Below are 20,570 nucleotides of genomic sequence, written 5' to 3' on the forward strand. Positions count from 1 at the left end.
TAGAGTAGTTGGATCTCATCTATTAAAAATCCCCATTAAACATGTGTTTTTCATGGACTGTTTCTCTAAGGTAGTTAATTTAAATGACTTGATAGAAATCATTATTTAGTTAGGGCTGAAAGCAGAAGTCCAACCTCAGTGTATGCAAATCCAAAGACAGTGCCCAAATCAACAAGAGTATGAGGAAGAAGCAAGAGTGTGAGTCATGACAAAAAAAGATGGGGTAGGCTGGGAGGAACCCTGGTGGGGAGTTACAAAGATATGTAGAGAGAATCTCTCACATGCACCTTGAGTGCTGAGCAAAGCCCAAGAGAAGGGATGCTTTGGCCCATACATAGACCTCTAGTTTAAAGAGACTGTGAGCCATGGTGGTTGTAGGCTGAAGCTCCAGTGCTGGCAACATTTGGACCAGCTCTCTGACTGTTGTCACAGGACCTCACCACTCAGAGTGTGGGCTGCCACATCCATAAAATGTGGCTGATGTCAGCCCTATATTTTACTATCAGGAGATACTGACTGGAAAGGCTTGGCACAGAATACAAAAACATGCAGTAACTATCCTCTTGTTCATGACCTCATTCAAAATCTGCCAAGCATCTTCTATGGGCCAGGTACCAAGTAAGGCACAGAACATTGTCACATCTCCCTTAGCACTCTGTGCACATGCTTCCATCCCTCCCATTTCTGTAGACTTCCACCAAATCCTTACAGGATCCCTTCAAGGGATTCCTATTGTATCCATCTCAGTGCCTGACCACAGGTGCCTTACACTCATTGGGTCAGTCCCCATCCCTGGACTTCTGATTTCTGTAAACAGAATCACTGTTCTGATTTCCTTAAACAAGAAAAACGGTATGACTGTCTCTGGGGGTTAGTGAGAAGTCTCCAGTTCACAGGGAAAGACAGGGGAAGGACCTAGAGAGAGAGAGAGGCAGTGAGAAAGCAAGCCTGCAGGGAGAGGCATACAAGCTCTCCGCAGGTGGTTAATTAGTTCGGAAGGAATCCTACTGAGTAAAACCTGCATCTCAACAGTTGTGAAGGTCAGGTCATTTCACTAGATCAGATGTTATTCCCTTCATTTGAAAAAATAACACCCTTTGTTGGTTCCCAGCAAGACCCCAAGGAAAAGCTGCAAACCATGCAACCTCGCAAATAATAACACAGGCTATAATAATTTATAATATTTGTGAGTGTGTGCCAATCATGGAAACTTGGACAAATTATTTGACCAGCCTGTGACTTAAGTTTCCTGGCATGATAAATGGTAATATAAGACACATATAAGACAGTTGGAAGTAATGATGCATTTATAAGGCAGATGATGAGAACCATGTCTGGCATGAAGAAAGCTCTTAGTGTCTGGTCTTGTGAGCAACCAGAGGATGTGGGTGCTGAGATTCACCATGTAATTCTCAAATCAAGTGTTAGGGAAAACGCCGCTCGCAAAGAAAGCTCACGAGAAAAGTCTCATGTCAAAGAGCAAGGTTTAATGACAGAATCTAGCTGTCAGGCTGGCCAGGGAAAGATGCCGCAGCACTGACTCTGGGCTAGGAGTGGCTTTTATAGAAGAGGGAGCTTGAGGAAGTTAGCGCACGCAGGAGTTTCCATTAGGGGTGGAGTTGTCTTAGAGCCCCAGAGTTTCTGTTAGGGGTGGAGCTGCTGCTGGGGTTGAGGTTGCCTGGGGGGAGGCTCCATTTCTCAACAAGTGAGGCCTGAGGATAAAATGGCCACCGATTCACAAAATGGCAACACTATTACTCCATCAAAAAGTACAGTGATCCCCACTTAAGATGAGAGCAGTGAGGCTTAGCATAGTCAGTGGTTACCTGTGTGTAAGCAGATGTATTGCATCAATATATGTCAATACGTGTGTGTGCATGAGTACACACAGTGTGTGTGCAGTGTGAGGAGGAAACAGAATAAAGTCCTAATTTTTGCCCTTAGTAATCTTACAGATCAGTAAGGGATGAGATCAGAACAGTTGCATAACAGCACAAAGCATCAGGGTTTTGTCTGAGAATTTCTCCCACTTTGCATGTGAAAGGTGAAACTCCAGTCTAAGAAAACACTTATACAATGAGTATGATAATACATTATTATATATTTTACATTATTATTATTATATTATATTAATAGTATTTATAATATATTACATTATTATTATATACATTATTATATATATTATTATGTATTATAATAATACATTGTTAGCTTCATTTAACTGCAGGCACACTAACCACAGGACTCTGAGCTTAGGAAAATGTCCCAATGAATGGAAAGAGCCAATAAATATCACATTTTTCTAACACAATATGACACTGAATACTATAGTCAAAGATCTGAGCTCTTACAGTGAAACTCATTTAAAAAGAGTATTAGAGAGGGTGAATATAATCAAAGTACATAATATGCATGTATGGAAATTTCCCAATGAAACCTTTCACTTTCTGCAATTCATATATGCTAATAAAAATAAATTAAAAAGTACATCTGTAAATGGATGGAACTGGACAACATAACCTTAATGAAGATAACCGGATTCAGACAGCCAAAGGCCACATGTTTTCCTCTCATATGTGGAATATAGACCTAATACAAATACAGCAATATTCTGAAAAACAGGTCACACTAAGGGGAGGTCACATAAGAGAGAGGGAGGACAAAAGAAGGAAGATAAGAAGATGAATATAGTTGATATACTGTCTGTACAAGAATGAATATAGAGTTTTAAAACCTGTTGAAACCACCATATGAAGGAGACTAAGGTAGAAAGAAAAAAAATAGAGGGGATGAACCAATTCAGGTTATAATACATATATACAAGGAAACGTCACAAGGAAACTCTCTGTGTAGCTATCTTAAATAAACAAAAAAGTAATTTTCTTCTTTTACAAAACCAGAGAACAGGAGGGCAGAACAGGTCCTGCCTGGGGTAGCAGGGACTGGTACCAGTGGGAGGCGGAGGAGGTGGAAAAAGGTGTAGGAGGGTGAATAGGGTGCAAATACTGTGTGCACATGTATGAAAATGGAAAAATGTGAACTGTTGAAACTATTCCAGTAATGGGGGGAGGGGGATAAAGGAGAATGGTGGAGGGAGTGAATTCAAGTATGAAATATTGTAAGAACTTTTGTAAATGCCACAATGTGCCCTCAGCACAACAATGTTTTTTTTTTTAATTTAAAAATTAAAAAGTAAAAAGTAAGCCTGTTTAACTAGGAAAAAAAAGAGCAAGTGTTTGCACTACATAGAAAGAGAAATGAATGCAAGCTGAGCATCTTACATCCCAGCCACATATTCCACAGTTTTAGAAGAATGTTGTATTTGTACACTGGCTATAGAATGGCATTATGTATGCACCTACATGGTCCTCCTGTCTTGATGTTTTTCTGTCACTTATAATTGAATAGAGCCCATAGGCCAACTCAAATGGACCAAACAGAACCTACACCTGGATGTTTTTATACAGAAGGATAAGAAAGTCATTTTCAATTTTATCTAATACTTTGTATTTCACTGGAATTAGCTCAGACTTCTCAAGTCAAAGATCCACCAAACTTGCACTATTATTACCCCTTCACACAGAACGAACACAAATGAGAAAAGAAAAACTCAAGACACTGATGAGCATGAAAATGCTGTATAATTCAACAAAAATAAGACTTTAAATGCAGTGTCTATGGAATCTCTGCTCTTTACAGGGAAGATGAACCCAGCACTGTGAAGATTTTTCATCTGGGGATTTTTGTCTTCTTAATGAAAAAGAGCTTCAGGGTCTGAGCCTTGATGGCAGCCCAGTGTCATCATAACACCAATTGTGCCATCAGTCCTTGGGACTGGAGGCAGTGGTTCACCCATGGGGTTATCTTTTTTTAAAGGGCTCTGTCAAATAGTGTTATGCACCAGGTGACATGTACACTCCAAGTGTCAGTTTTATGGACTATACCCTGGAGATGGGAGGCACAAGGTGCCTTTTTGTGCAGGTGCTGGAGAATTGGAGAGTTGACCCAACTTCTGTAAGAAGATAACAGTAAAGAGAATGATGGAGGGGCAAATTCAACTATGACATATTGTAAGAACTTTTGTAAATGTCACAATGTACCCTCACAACAACAATTATAAAAAAATAAAATAAGCATAAAAAAGAAGATAATGATAGAGTCCAACTGAGTAATGACATTGGATGAGGAAGACTTCCCAAACTTTGCCCAAAATGTCACACAGGCTGTCTTCTTTCAGTTTCCCTGAAATGATTGATTTGTTTTTCTGTCATGCCACACAGTGAAACAGTGTGTGTGCCAAGACTGTTTTTATCATCTAGGAACTTGCGTGAGTTTCCCATTGCTGCTGTGTCAAACTACCACAAATGGGGTAATTTAAGACAACACATTTATTATCTTACAATTCTGCAGATCAGACAATTAAGATAGGGCTTTCTGCACTAAAATCACTGCCTGGCATACATCCTTTGGCTTTTGGCCTCATCTTCTAAGCTCATCACTCCAATTCCTGGTCCATCATAACACAATCCAAGGAGCATCTTCCCATTACAAGTTCTATATAGGTGACATTATAGGCCCCAGGAATGAGAATGTGAACATCCTTGGGGGGCCATTTTTCTGCCTATTACAGAACAATCACACCATCAGTCCACCTTTGAAATAAGTGGTTGAGTCCTTAGGTATTCTGAACACAGTAAAAGTCAGAAGAGAGAGTGCAAATTTTTTTAATCCAACACAGCTAAATCCTAATTCCTGATGTTGGGCAACTCATTATCTTTCTCAGATTCCATCTTCTTGTCTGTACAGGGGGAAACACTGAATTAGGTAAGGTATAAAAAGGTTAACTTTAGGTCAGGCCTGGGCTCTACAACACCTCTTTACAAATGGAGAATATAAACAATGGGTCTCAGACTGAGTGACTGAGAGCACAGTGTTTAGAAGACACCAGACTGCCATAAATGCTTGACTTTGAGCCTGTTTTTAATTAAGAAAACCTAAGTCCAAAATAAGGCATTCTCAAAATATTGAATATATTGTTCTTTGAGGAGAAAAAAGAAGGATATCCCAAGAGAGAAAGAGATCTCAGAAAATTTTGTAGGACCTGCTTCCTTCTCTTCCTTGCTCCCTCTTTCTTTCCTTTCTTACTTTTTTCTGGTGATGAAGGCACTAGGTTAATGTTTGGGGTTAGCATAATATGGAGTAGGTTCCCACAAGAGGTTGTGTAAGTGGAATGGTATTGCAAAAACCAGCTGCATACAAGACAGAGTATTGACAATGCAGGAGTCAAGTTTCTCACTACCAGATAAGGGAGACACAAATAAGGAAAAATAAAATGCTGAACAAGTGCTGTGTTATTGACTTGTAAGTGAGTGCTTGTTTTTAATATTTAGGTAAGGAGGAGAAACAGACATGAATTGCTCACTTTCCCCAAGAGAGAACCTGAGCTCAGCAACTCCTGAATGTCATGTGTGTGTTCAGTAATCAGAACTCCTTAGAGAAATGGCAGACTGAGAAAGTATGAATGATCCTACAGCAACTCATTCTGTGAGAATGTAAGAAAACAGCCAGGAGTGGTGGCTCACTTCTGTAATCCCAGCCACTTGGGAGGTGGAGATAAGGAGAATCACGGCCCAGCAAAAAGCCAGTGAAATCTCATCTCAACAAATAAGCTAGGCATGGTGGGACATTCCTGTCACCTCAGTTATACAGGAGGTGGAGGTAGGAAGATCATGGTCTGAGATCTGCCAGGTAGAAGAGGAACTGATAGAGATTTGAAAAGTAACTAAAGCAAAAGGGTTGTATCTCAAGTGGTAGAGTACCTGCCTAGCAAGTGTAAAGCCTTGAGTTCAATCCCCAGTACCAACAAAACAAAAAAGAAAAAATGGTAGACATGTCAGAATACATAGAAGCCAGCATGAAAGAACTCCCATTGCTAAATCTGGTATGACGTGAGCATCAAAGTAAGTAATGAGCACAATGAATAGCATCTCACTGAATAAAACAGGAAACCATGAATACCTACTGCTATATGTAAATAATATCATGCAAAGACTATTCCTCTCTAAATGGTTCCAACTAAAACACATAGAATCAATGACAGGGCTATGAAAATCACCATGTGGCAAATGCCACAGCAATAATTAACTATTATAATAATTATTATTATGATAATAATAATTAAGGAACCTTGCAAGGTGCTAAAACTGGAGGGTGAAAAAACAAAATTTAGAAAAGTCTGAAAGTATGCCCTCAGAAAATACTGAAGAAATCAAATTAAGTTTTGAGTAAGGCCTGTAGACCCTTCTTCACTTGGGAGATCAAATTTCTCCCCACCAGCATGCCCAAAAGGAGTCCAGGAGCAACAAGACACAGCATCTGCTCCTAGAATATTCCATCCCCAAATGGATAACCTGGTCCAATAGTGCAAACCCACATTAAAGGTCATGCTGCACAAGACTACTCTTGCAGTCTCATTGACTTCAAGTTCTCATTGACTGAGGTCAATGGAGGTCAAGAAAACAGGAATTCCTGGAGACCGATGGTAATCGAGAATATTTACCATTGACTATAGCTCATGATTCTAGATTGCATGTTTGCTCATTCAGACAGGGTGGGGACAAATGACATCTGCATGGGTCCACTGTACAGCAATTACTTGTTCTTAGACAGTGTTCCCCAAAAATCAAAAAACAAAACCGAAAATCTGGTCAAACCCTAGATTTGATTTTCACCAGAAGTTCAGGCTCTGCCTCTGAATGCTGTGTGGATTGAGGACCCCAAGAAACTATCATCCAGAACCTTCTTGGCAGAAGTACAAAGGGAGCCAACTAGACAGACTTAGGACACTGGATAGGAGAAACTTCCCATCCCACACAGGCAATCTGACCTTTCTAGAATATTACTAACTTCAAAATTATTAAAAGTACACTACTAAAATTCACTCTCTGAATTATGCCAGAAATTTGTGTCTTGGCTTCAGGGTTATACAAATGGATGCTATATATGCAGCCCAGCTCTCCCGCTCTCCTTGGTTCCACACAAAGTACTTTCCTTAGGTCCAAGCATTAAAGCAGAAAGCTTAAATGCCTTAATAAGACTGAGACACCAGCCAATTTTAAATCTCAACTCTCAAGGCTTGGGAATATATATGGAGAACATGATTTATAAGAAATTCATTGTAGTTTAAAGGAAAATCCATTTTCTAGCTATAGAAAGAGAGTCAGGAGAGTTACTTGGCAGATCCACAGTCCAGAAAAGCCATCAGGCAAAATGCAGATGAACAAACAAAGCAACAGCACCACGCTGGGTGCCACAGCAGCCATGCTAACTGCCAGTCAATAGCAACGTCAAAAAGCAAAGTCAATGCTGCCAAGTGCAGAAAGACAAAATTAGTTGAAAAAGACATTTTATAGGCAGCACCAAACAAAAGAAAATTCTGTAAAGACACTTAATCTTTTTCCAATTTAAGCTATCTTTCTCAACAGATCTGAAGGTATTACAGTATCATAGTTTGTTCTCATATACATTTATGGATTTCATATCCTGTGTCTACAGTTGCTCTTAAGACAGGTAACTTTAAAAGAAAAAGTCTGTATGTGTGTGAAAGAGAAAGGAAAGATATATAAGATCTAATAAATCAATATTTATTTAGGACCTATTATGTGCAAAGCACATACTAAATGAAGAAGGACAAAATTGCCACAAGAAGTGGGAGAAACACACACTCCAGCTCCAAAGTAATTGAACCACTGGTTCTAGTTCTCTTCTTGGACTTGTTATCAGAGGACCTTTGACTTCTTAGGTCCTCTCCCCACTTGCCCTAGCCCACATCACACTGCTTCTACATTATGGCAAGATTCTAACCTCTTAAATGGAATATCATTGTCAAAAAATGTTTCTAGAATACCTGGGTCATTATACTAGTATCTACCAAGTAATTCTGACTCCTCCTATATTTCCTTCTAGCAGACAAAATGCATTGTCAGATTCACAGTTGCTAGTTCACACTGCTCAGTCCTGGGGAACTCATCTCAGCACCTGGGTCATTGTGCACAAAGGCCTCCTCTTAGATATCATTCTTGTATAATTGTCACAATCTATTTTCTATTTCCTTATAGGATGGGAACTTCCCCAATGAAACAAAAGAGCAATACTTCTTACTTGCTTTGTGAGTTTCAGGCTGAGCCCTTGACTGTATGCCTCCTTCGGGCAGAAAAGAGGCCCACAACACCTGAGCCTCCGCTGCTGGAGGATGGCCACACAGTCACTGAACCTCTCCTCTTCATCCAGGTTGAGGGTTGTAAAGATGATCGTGCAACCTGGGTCCAAGCACAGGGAAGACAATTGGAATCAAAATGACAAAAGTACCCAGGTGGACTGTCCATCCTTCCTTGGGATGGCAGATCTAGGACACAATTGAAAGAAAGCCACCAATGTCTAAAATAGAAAAAACTGGAATTGGCACTGTGGACTTAACCAAGGTCTCTCTGCAAATTAGGCAAAGGCATTTTCCTCTAGAGTTTCCCTGAAAATCATGACTGCTGTTTTTGCAAATCCTCCATCCCCTCCTTCATGGTGGGCACTTTGCCATGCACTAAGGTAGAAACTGAGGTGCAAAACACAAAGTCCCTGTGACCAATAATTGTGTTCTCTCAAACGTGGAGGCATATCATGGCATAGATGTAGAGAATATGCGAAAGATCTTAATAATCCAGGTGAGACAAAGTAGAATGAAATTTTGTCATTCACAGATAGAACTGGAGAATATCATCTTAACATTATCACCAGGATGGAACTGGAGAACATCATCTTAGTGAAGTTAGTCAAGCTCAGAAGGCCAAAAGTTGCATGTTCTCCCTCATATGTGGATTGCAGACCTAAAACAAATACAGTAATATTATGAGACACTGGTCACACTAAGGGGAGGTCATGCATGGGAGGGATAGGTCAAGGGAAGAAAACTAAAAACTTGAATGTGGTTGATGAGCTTTCTGTACAGGAATGAATATAGAAATCTTAAACTTGCCAGGGCCAGCACAGAAAGGGGACTAGGGAGAAGTGAAGAGGACTGGTAGAGATGAACTAGTTGGGGTTGTAATACATATATGCATGGAAATAACCCAGGGAAAGTCCCTGTGTAGCTATCTTTATCTCAAACTAGCAAAAATGACGTGTTTTATGTTTTTATCTTTTTTCTTTTTTCTTCTACAAAATCAGAGAATAGGAGGCAGAACAGGTTTCTCCAGGGGGGTGGTTTTGACACTGGTGGGAGGAGAGAGGTGGCAGGGAGAGTAGGAGGATGAATATGGTGCAAATACTGTGTACACATGTGTGTAAATGCAAAAAAGTGATACCTGTTGAAACTGTTCCAGGAATTGGGGGAGGATGATGAAGGAGAGTGGTGGAGGGGGTGAATTCAAGTATGATATATTTGATACATTGTAAGAACTTTTATAAATATAAATGCCACAATGTACCCCCACCCAGCACAACAATAAAGGCAAAAAATAATCTGTCTGCAGCATCTGTCTCTTCTGTGATCCAATTGAGGCAAAACAGATGAGGGAAATTGAGGCATGTGAAACAGCAGCCAGGAATTTACAAATAAATATTACACCAATAAATAGCTCCATTAAAAACACAGAGATACTGCTTTCTCTGCTGTAAGCCTTACACTCCCTCAACAAACTGCAGCATTTACTGAAAGGAAAAAAAAAGAAAAGCAACTCTCTCTCCTTGACCTTGCCCACTTGCCCAAAAATAATTAGGGCACTCTAAGAACTAAGCCAGGATATCTTTAAAAAAGACACTTCTCTTGGGAAAGGCTGGAAAAATGGCTCCGCTGGGCACAAGAAGTGTTTTTTACAAAGATGACTCTTATCTTACAGGGAGCATCCTTTGAAGTCTCTGGGCCCAATTGACAAAAACAATATAAAAGCAAAAATGACCAAAATACCCAGATTCAGAACAAAAAAGAGCACTCTTTCCTTGGGCAAATTTGAGCCAAACCCCCAGTTCACTTTGTCACCATAAAAACCCCTGATGTTAGAGCACTCACTGCACCTGTTATCAGATATGCCCGCACCATGTCTGGGCTGTGTGCTATGTTTCTATCTTCTCTTTGCTTTGCTTTACTAATAAATTTTCTTGGTCTCTACCTCAATGTGTCCTAGAGTTCTTTTTTGAGACATCAAAACTCTGTACCCAAAACCAGGCCAGGTGGAGGTCTCCTCCCTTTTGGAGACCTCAGTGTTACTGCTTCTGGTAGCAGGGTAACAATTCCTTGCATGATTGTAGAGAAGGCTATAGTTTAGGAAAGGGCTATTGTATAAGAAAAATGCAAGCCCCATGTTAAGGCAGAGAGTAACCTTAAAATAAGAAAAGGATGTCTGAAATGGTCATGATATACATGAATACCATTTGAGTGAAGGGATGATAGAAGCATATAGATTCATTCATCAAATATAACAGGATCAAACATCCACTCCTTTTCTGGAAAAGTCCAGGCCTCCAACCCAGAGGGTAAGTTCTGGGAGATGGATGGGGGAGCTGGGGGTGAGCAACAGACCTTTCAAGGAAGAGAGAAAGGTCTCTCAGACCATTAGACAAGGCCACTTTTTTGCAGAAACAAATGTTAGACTCATATATGTCCTCCATGAATTCTTGCCAAGTTTCATTACTTTTTCTTAGAGAGACAAAGCCTCAGATTTATCTCAGGACAGCAGAGGCCAGAGAAGCTAAGGGTATATGGGTAAAAGTTTATTTCAGTTACATTAAGAGGAGAATGTTATGACTTTCAGTTTGTGCTCTCTCCACTGAATTACACTGAGCCGGATTCAACTGTTCAATTGTTCTATCCAGCAGAACAAACCTGTTCATTGATTCTGCTTATACAAGCAAATTTTCAAAGACAGAAGACTCAACATGTTTTTCACTCTACTCAGTTTTATATTTTTCAGTATGAAGAAGCATTAAAAGATTATGACTCTAATTTATTTAAAAAAATCTATCAAAAAAGAAACCATGAAATGGAGACCCAAGAGCAACAGGGGGTGGAAAACACAGACATCTGTTCTTGCTATGGATGTGTCCCAAAGTCCACAGGCAACTTCTTTGGCCTTTAGTTCTTTGATGATAAGAAAAAGTACTCTGTTCGGTCTCTGACCTACTATCAGAGGCAGGTTAGACACTTTAACTAGTGCTACAATGCAGCTCAGATGACATGCTCCTGTACAATGAAGACATATAAAATAGAAGTCCACTTGAATCCAAATTCCAAAGATAAGCAGAGTAGAATGATGGTGCCAGGGATGAGAGGGTGAGAGGAGGACTGGGAAGATGTTGGCTAAATGATTTAAAAGTTCAGTTCTGATGTGAAGTTTTTTGGAGATCTATTGTACAACATGGTGACTGTAGTTAGTTAATAATGCATTGCATACCTAGAAACTGCTAAGAGATTGGACTTCAAATGTTCTCAGCACATACATGCATGCACAATTAAATTTGTTAGGTGATGGATGTACTAATTAGTTAACCATTTCTGCAATATATATATATACATATATATGTATATATATTGCTTATATATATACATATATATGTATATATATTGTTTATATACATATAAAAATACAATGGTTTTGCCATAAACAGTCACAATTTTTATTTATTAACTATACCTTTTTTTAATTTTTATTTTATTCATATGTGCATACAATGTTTGGGTCATTTCTCCCTCCTTCCCCCACTCCCTCCCTTACGCCCCCACCCCCTCCCTCTCCCCCCTTACCCTCTCGTTACCCGACAGAAACTATTTTGCCCTTATCTCTAATTTTGTTGAAGAGAGAGTATAAGCAATAATAGGAAGGAACAGGGTTTTTGCTAGTTGAGATAAGGATAGCTATACAGGGAGTTGACTCACATTGATTCCTATGCATGGGTGTTACCTTCTAAGTTATTTCTTCTTGAACTAACATTTTCTCTAGTTCCTGGTCCCCTTCTCCTATTGGCCTCAGTTATTAAAGTATCTGCTTTAGTTTCTCTGTGTTGAGGGCAACAAATGCGATCTAGATTTTTAGGTGTCTTACCTATCCTCACACCTCCCTTGTGTGCTCTCGCTTTATCATGTGATCAAAGTCCAACCCCCTTGTTGTGTTTGCCCTTGATCTAATGTCCACATATGAGGGAGAACATACGATTTTTGGTCTTTTGGGCCAGGCTAACCTCACTCAGAATGATGTTCTCCAATTTCATCCATTTACCAGTGAATGATAACATTTTGTTCTTCTTCATGGCTGCATAAAATTCCATTATGTATAGATACCACATTTTCTTAATCCATTCGTCAGTGGTGGGGCATCTTGGCTGTTTCCATAATTTGGCTATTGTGAACAGTGCTGCAATAAACATGGGTGTGCAGGTGCCTCTGGAGTAACCTGTGTCACAGTCTTTTGGGTATATCTCCAAGAGTGGTATTGCTGGATCAAATGGTAGATCAATGTTTAGCTTTTTAAGTAGCCTCCAAACTTTTTTCCAGAGTGGTTGTACTAGTTTACATTCCCACCAGCAGTGTAAAAGGGTTCCTTTGTCCACCCCCCCACCCCCTCATCCTTGCCAACACCTGTTGTTAGTGGTGTTGCTAATGATGGCTATTCTAACAGGGGTGAGGTGGAATCTTAGTGTGGTTTTAATTTGCATTTCCTTTATTGCTAGAGATGGTGAGCATTTTTTCATGTGTTTTTTGGCCACTTGAATTTCTTCTTTTGAGAAAGTTCTGTTTAGTTCACTTGCCTATTTCTTTATTGGTTCACTAGTTTTGGGAGAATTTAGTTTTTTAAGTTCCCTATATATTCTGGTTATCAGTCCTTTGTCTGATGTGTAGCTGGCAAATATTTTCTCCCACTCTGTGGGTGGTCTCTTCAGTTTAGTGACCATTTCTTTTGTTGAGCAGAAGCTTTTTAGTTTCATGAAGTCCCATTTATCTATGCTATCTCTTAGTTGCTGTGCTGCTGGGGTTCCACTGAGAAATTTCTTGCCTATACCTATTAATTCCAGAGTATTTCCTACTCTTTTCTGTACCAACTTTAGAGTTTGGGGTCTGATATTAAGATCCTTGATCCATTTTGAGTTAATATTGGTATAGGGTAATATACATGGATCTAGTTTCAGTTTTTTGCAGACTGCTAATCAGTTTTCCTAGCAGTTTTTGTTGAAGAGGCTGTCTTTTCTCCATAGTATATTTTTAGTGCTTTTGTCAAAGACAAGTTGGTTTATAGTTGTGTGGCTTCATATCTGGGTCCTTTATTCTGTTCCACTGGTCTTCATGTCTGTTTTTGTGCCAGTACCATGCTGTTTTTATTGTTATTGCTTTGTAATATAGTTTGAAGTCAGTTAACTATACCTTAATAAAGCTGGGAAAACATGTCAACAAACAATAAATCCCCAAGGAAGTCAGATTAAGATCACAGATGATTGATCCATGGTGGCTTCATAGTGAATGTTAGAGAAACTTGAGACACACCCTAAACCTTAAAGGACATTATTTTATATCAATTTTCCCCAAGTGATTACTTCATTGTTTCTCTTCCTCATTCCCCTAGCATGTTCTAATCCTTTACCTCCTTCCCACATTCACTTTCTCTTCTCTGTTTTAATAATAATATTGATATCCTGTTGTGGATTGAGGATCCATGTATAGTTACTTCTCAAAAAATTCTATGAAAAATTGTCTCTATTTTCCAAATGAAAAAAAATGAAGTTCAGAGGAATTTTCCCATTTCTGCAGTGTCACACAGGAAATGTAGAGCAAGTTTGGATCCAGCAGAGAATTTAGCCATGACATGCCCCTCTGGTATCTTTTGCTTCTTTATTGATCTTTCCGTAGCAGTCATGGAAGTAATTGTATCAGGGCTGCTGACCAAGAGATAACTCACATTGAAGCTGGGTGTGGTGATACACACCTAATCCTCTCAGGAGGCCAAGGCAGGAGAATTGTGAGTTCAATGCCAGCCTGGGTCACATAGGAGTCAAAGGAGGAAGAGGAGGAGGAGGAGAAGAGGAGGAGGATGAAGAGAAGGAGGCGGAGGAGGAGGAGGAAGAGGAAGAAGAGGAAGAGGAAGAGGAGAAGAACAGGAGAAGAGAAGGAGGAGCTCATGCTGTCTGTTACAAAACAAAACAAAAAACACAGGAAATCTTTGGTAGATTAGGCACCCAGTGCAGTGGTATTCTGATGGAAGGATCTCTTTCTATCCATCAGTTAACATTTGTTTTTCCTAAGTCTTAGCTCTATCTCACAAAGCTCCATTAGTTACCTGAAACTTTGGAGCTGTGTTCAGGAATGGTTATAAATTTTGATTTTTGAAGACACATGTTTCTTTTAGTATTGCCTACCTAATCTGCTTATGCCCTGTGGATTTTGCACTTTCATCAGTGTAGAGACAATTCCAAAATTGCCATCCAAAGACAAAAGAAAAAAATTGCTAAACAATGAAGGACAGCGAGAAAATATCTACTTTGTTACAACAGAATTGGAAGAAAGATGAATTTTCCTCAAACATGTACTGTATCCGCTGAAAATAACCTTTATGCTCATCATTCAAATATTCTTTCAGTTAAACTTTTTAAGAGTTCTCTGACTTTTAAAATAAGCAAAAGTACTGAGCTTGCAGTATTTAATTCACACGGTTCACAGGTGCAGAGTAGAGATGATACTATCTATCACCCATTATCTTTATTAACCCCCACCCAGAATGCAGGGAAATTATTAGTCCAATCTAAATTAGCTTCATCTCAAAATGTAGACAGTTCCTATAAGTGGTGTTCAGTATCTTGCACAGAAAGTTCACATTATCTTGTTTCCCCAAAAGGCACTTAGGTAAATGGAGCAAAGAGACTTAGGGAACAGGATCGCTGGGAACAATGTAGTCAGCTCCTCTGGACTCTGGATGATGATTGAGACATCTGGTGCTGTCTCTCCCCCCACTTTAGCATCTGCAGCTTGGTCAGGAACCCCCCCAAAGGGGTCAGATCAGAATGTTGAGTGCTCCCTGGCTCTCTCTACCATATCTTAGGTCCTAACCCCTAAACCTGTCCTGGCTTTCACCCAGCCAGCCCCAAGGGTAGCATCTCTACCAAGATCTGTCTCCCTCTCAGTATCAAAGCCCACGGGCCTGGGAAAGTTCAAGAGTATTAGCCCTTGATGCCTCCCTAGAACCAGTGTTCTACCCAGCCTCACAAACTCTGAGCTAGCACCATTCACACTCTTCTCATGCAATTGTGGAGCCTAAGCCAAAGCCCACAACAGAACAGAGAAGTCACAAGTGTTTCCTCAATTTCCCTTACACCACTGTGTCTTCCTCTTCCATAATTCCTCTAAAATTGTAGGAGGAAAAGCAGAATTGATCCTTTGTGCCCTATTTATATTTTCCTTTTCTTTTCTCACTTTAGCCTGTGGTTGGGCTTTAAGTGACAGACTGGAGCATCTTTTCTACTCTAAGAGAGAATTTGATGATCTAAGCTTTCTGGGCGCAGCCCTCTCTGTATGCTGAAGAAAGAGAAATGTTCTTATTGTTTCTCTTTGGTTTTCTTCAGTATCAAATCATGATCTACTTCCAGGGGAGTGGAGGTCAAGTTAGAAGAAAGTCTCATGCTCCAAAAGCTAAAAAAAAAAAAAAAAAAAAAAAAGGAAAGCAACATTTTATAAGATTCTTTATTAATCCTGCCTCTGGAAGCTTCTACTCCTGTTTATCAGCACTAAGATATGTGTTACTCTTACCATGTTTTCTTTCCAAACAAAAATATTTTTATACAAAAACCCTGTAGTAATGCTTCCTAGCTGTCTAGACTGTGGAAACCATCAGAAGTTGGAAGATAGTAACTACCCATCCAGTGTTCTCAACAAAAATGACAATAATGAAGAGGAGGAATATGAGCCTCCAAGCAGAGACTCCATTTCTTGCACTTTCTCTAAAGTGTGAACAATCACACGGACAACTCTTCACACCTCATTTTCTCATCTGAGAAAAGCAGTATTATGGTTTGGACCTTAAATGTCCCCCCAAAGGCCCATATGTTTGGTGGCCAGCCTGTGGTGTGTGAGGATGTAGAACCCAGTGGAAGAAAGTTAGGTCACTGGGGCATTCTCTTGAAGGGGATTTTGGAGCCCTGTCTAGGGCTGTTTGCCAGCAATCATGAGGTGAGCATCTTGCTTTACCACTTGCCCCCATAGGCCCAAAGCAACAGAGCCAACCAACCACGGACTGAAACCATGAGCACAAATAAAACTTTCCTCCTTATAAGTTGATTTTCTCAAGTATTTTGTCAAAACAACAGAAAGCTGACTAACCTGGGAGTGTTTGTGCTAGATGATCTCCAAATGCCTTCGTCTAAAATATCATCATAAGATTTCTAAGATAGACTTGCTAGATAATGTACCTAATAGTGCTAATAATGCCTACTTTGTGTTTGATCTTAGTGTTAGCAATGACACCGTCCATGAACATATCATAGATGATTTCAGTTGAAATAGTCTTTTCCATGTTGTGCTCCATTGTGGAAGCATCATCAAGAGTTCTGAAACAAGAAAGTCCTCATTCTTTTCTCTGAATACTAGAAAGCACTGCTCTGAGTTTCACTCCTTGTCTAATGACTTATCATGCCTAAGATTCTTAGAAACCATAACTACATCAAAGGGACTTAGACATTGTGTATACACATGAGCCTTGCTAGAGCAGTGTTGCCCTTCTTAATGGACAGTTGACCATCCGACAGATTAAGCATGGTGCTGGCCATGGTATCTGCAAAGTACCATGTTTAGGGAAGGTCCATTGCTCATCTCCTCTCTGGAGGAGCATGTCTCTTCTTCTCATTCATACCTCCTGCTATGAAGAGCCCTGGGCATGACAGTAGATTGGTGTGATGATGGAGGCACTAGTGTGGTCAGAAGAAGCAAAACCCCAGCACTCAGCAGAGGCCTTTAACTCTTCTGTCCCACTGTGCATAAATCTGTGTTGTCCCACTTCCCATCTAAGGAATCAGGAATTCCAATGACACCACACACAAAGTACAGAGCACCAACTGCCATTAGGATAGAATAAGCCTCTTACTCTCACAGGAAATTTAGATACCTAGCAAGCACAAAGAGTTACTGTATGAAGCTTCACCTTCCTTTGATGAGTCTATCCTCTTTTCTCACAAATAATTTTCACTCCTTAGCATCACTTTACCTGTCAACAACCACATGAGTACTTACTCCAAATAGCACATACTTTAAGTCTGACTCATTGTTAAAACAATGCCTCCCGGAAACCTTCTCCTGACCACTCAACCCAAGTGGATTCCCACACCCTCCCTCAGCTACAGGCCAGCTTGTTACTTCCACAGCCAACAATTAAACAGACAATCTGCAGTCAGGGAGAAGGAGGCTAGATGGGCACAGGACAATCCCAGTTGAGTTCCAAGAACACTTGAGTCCTGAAACATTTCTAGAATCTTAAGGAAAAAATGACCTTCCTTGCCTAATGAATAAACAAATTTTCTATGTCTGTTTTATATCTTTGCACTTACAATTCTGACCCAGAAAGAACTGAGGCCTGCTTCTTAGTGTCTAGTTTTAGCTTATGCATGTTATTTTATTTTTTATTATTGTTATACTGGGGGTACATGTGATATTTACAAAAGTTCTTACAGTATATCATAGTTGAATTCACCACTCCATCATTCTATTTTACCCCCTTCCCCCCATTCCTGGAATAGTTTCAACAGGTCTCATTTTCCATTTTCATACATGAGTACATAACATTTCCACCATATCCACACCCCTTTCCTTAGATCCTCCCCCCCTCACTGGTCCCCAGCCCCCAGACATGGCCTGTTTTGGCTTTCTGTTCTTTCTTTTTATAAAAATTAATCAGCCTAAGCATTTATATTTGCTCCATGTCTCACAGTGCACTTCTTGCTGGTTAAATCTCAACTGAAACTCATAGCAATAATCTAAGCCCTTGCCTTTTAGGTGTGTCCACTGCTAATAACATCCCAGCTGAAAGGAGAAATGCAAGGAGAGATGGCTCAGTTTCAGCAGGTAACTATGGTGACCCTACAACCAACCAACATCTTCTCACTTGGATAATTTTAATATAACAATCTATTAAGTCCAACTTAAACACATTAACCAGAGATCAGTCGGTACAGAAGATAAGCAAATAATAAAACAAACCAGTATGAATGGATCAAGAAAATGTGATATATATACACAATGGAATATCACTCAGCCACAACAAAGAATGACATGTGGTTTGAAGGTAAACGGATGCAATTGGAGGACATCGTGTTGAGTGAAGTAAGCCAGTCTCAGAAAGACAAAAGCTGCATGTTTTCTCTCAGACATGGAAGATACATCCAAAAGATAAATATATACACAAAAACAAGCATGATCATATACAAACTCATATGTAAGACATGTTTGTAACAGTGGAACTGCTCTATGGAACTCAGGGAAGGAGAGAAAAGAAAAAGAGAATGACAGAGTATCAGTAATATCATAAAACATAAGATGTGAAAGTAGAAGATATAAGGATGTTTATTGAAAGCTGCTGAAAAATAGGGGGGTTGGGAGGTAAAGGGGTCAGGGAGAGTAATGGAAGGGGTTGAACTGACTAAAGTAAAGTATACCCATAGTGGACATACATATTGAAACCTCTTTAAACATCAACTTAATATTAATAATGAAAAACAGGACTGTAAAATAGGTACAGTGTGTGGGGAGGGATACTAATGGAAGTGGGGAGGGTGAATTAAGGTCATTAAGGTGACAGTGCATGGTTGATGGACTTCATATACCTATACAAAACAGAACTAAAAAACCTCTTGCAATTGCTTTAAGTGGGGGTGAGGAGGGAGTTGAGGGGGAGAGGTGACAGGTGCAATGTAACTAATGTATAATATAAGTCTAATCGGAATGGTCACTATGAATCCCCCCCGTATAATAAATATATCCTAATAAAAATTTATTAAAAAATCCCAAATCAGTAAGTTATCAAATTTACTCAAACTTCCACATTCTGGTTATGTTTATCAATTAACCCAAAACACCTCATCTCTTCTCTGTTTCTTTTATTGATACAACTCAAGGCCTTTACCTAATAGACATCCAAGTATGGATCCAGATGCTACTATACATTGTACTCATTTAATCAATAGACATTTTAATAATATATATAATACCTACAAAAGTCAATGGATCCAAAAGACTTGAATCATTCTCCAGGGAGGGATGCATTGCTGGACTCTGAGCACCTGAGGTGTTGTCTAGGGATAGAAAAACAATGTCTGAAGATCTACTCTTGGGCAGGAAGCAACTCTGTTATTAAAGTCCAGCCATTTCCCTCTGCTTGTTTCTGGGCATTGTTCACCTGCTTAGATAGGACTTAAAGATGAAAGAAGACAATTCGCAAATATTGGCCAAATGACTTTGATTTTTCTTTAAAGTCCAAGGCTATATAAGGGACTGGTATTTTTCTAATTATTGATCTGTAACACCCAAAATAGAAGCAAATAATTTATGACAATTTAAATTTCTAGATTCCTTCTAAAAGAGACAGGAAAACTCTCTAATTGAGGACATTGCTAGGCAGTAGGTAAGGGGGGAGGGGGAGACTTTCCTCTTGTTATATCACAATTATGTATACAGAATGTTTTAGATGATTCTCTTTAATCATTCATTTATTCGACAAATGTTTATGGACCTCTAAAATGCATAGCACTTGCCATCTGTTAGGACCAGAGAAATAAATCAAATCTTATCTATAATTCAAGAAACTCGGAGTCAGGTGGGGGAAGTCATATAAGAAATTATAATAAAATATAAGGAAGTTAACTGTGAAGTCCCAGGTGTTATGGGAATTTCCTCTGACTTCAGAGAAAATAACATAAAAAGTCTGTAGAGAGATGGTGAGATTTGTTGAAGTAGGAGGGGTTAGAACAGTGTATCCCAGAAAAGATGAAAAAAATTTGCCAGGACTTTGAGGACAAGAATGGCATATGCAAGGAACAAAGAGAATCTGTCTTGAAATAAAAGCAAAACCATACAATGACCTTAGATTAGGTTTCAGCCAGAACACACACCCATCATAAATCTTCTTATCTGACTGCTGATTCTTTCTTTCCCTGGATCTAGATATGGAGCAGAGGACTCCTTTACCTCACTATCACCTTCAGTACATCTTTCTCCATCTGCTTTAAAAGTCCCAGCCTTGAATCTCAGGTCCTCATAGACTACCACCCACTACCCTTATTGTTGCTGCCACCTACTTATCCCTGAGCCTGCCATTGGACACTGTCCTTCTCTCCAGTTCAATGTTTATGTCTATTAAGCATTTTAGTACACAGTATAACACATCCACTTTTCATCTCCATTGATCCCATTTACTCCCAATCCCAGATCTTGTCATTTCCAGCAAACACAGCTCCTCCCTCTGGGGTCTCAATTCTCTGCACCTTCTTCTGAGTACATCTAGTTTTTTAGCCACTCTGCATACAGAAATCACTTAATGCCACAAAAATCAATTTTCATTGCC

The sequence above is a fragment of the Castor canadensis genome, chromosome 2 (genome assembly GCF_047511655.1).
Source record: "Castor canadensis chromosome 2, mCasCan1.hap1v2, whole genome shotgun sequence".
Taxonomy (NCBI): domain Eukaryota; kingdom Metazoa; phylum Chordata; class Mammalia; order Rodentia; family Castoridae; genus Castor; species Castor canadensis.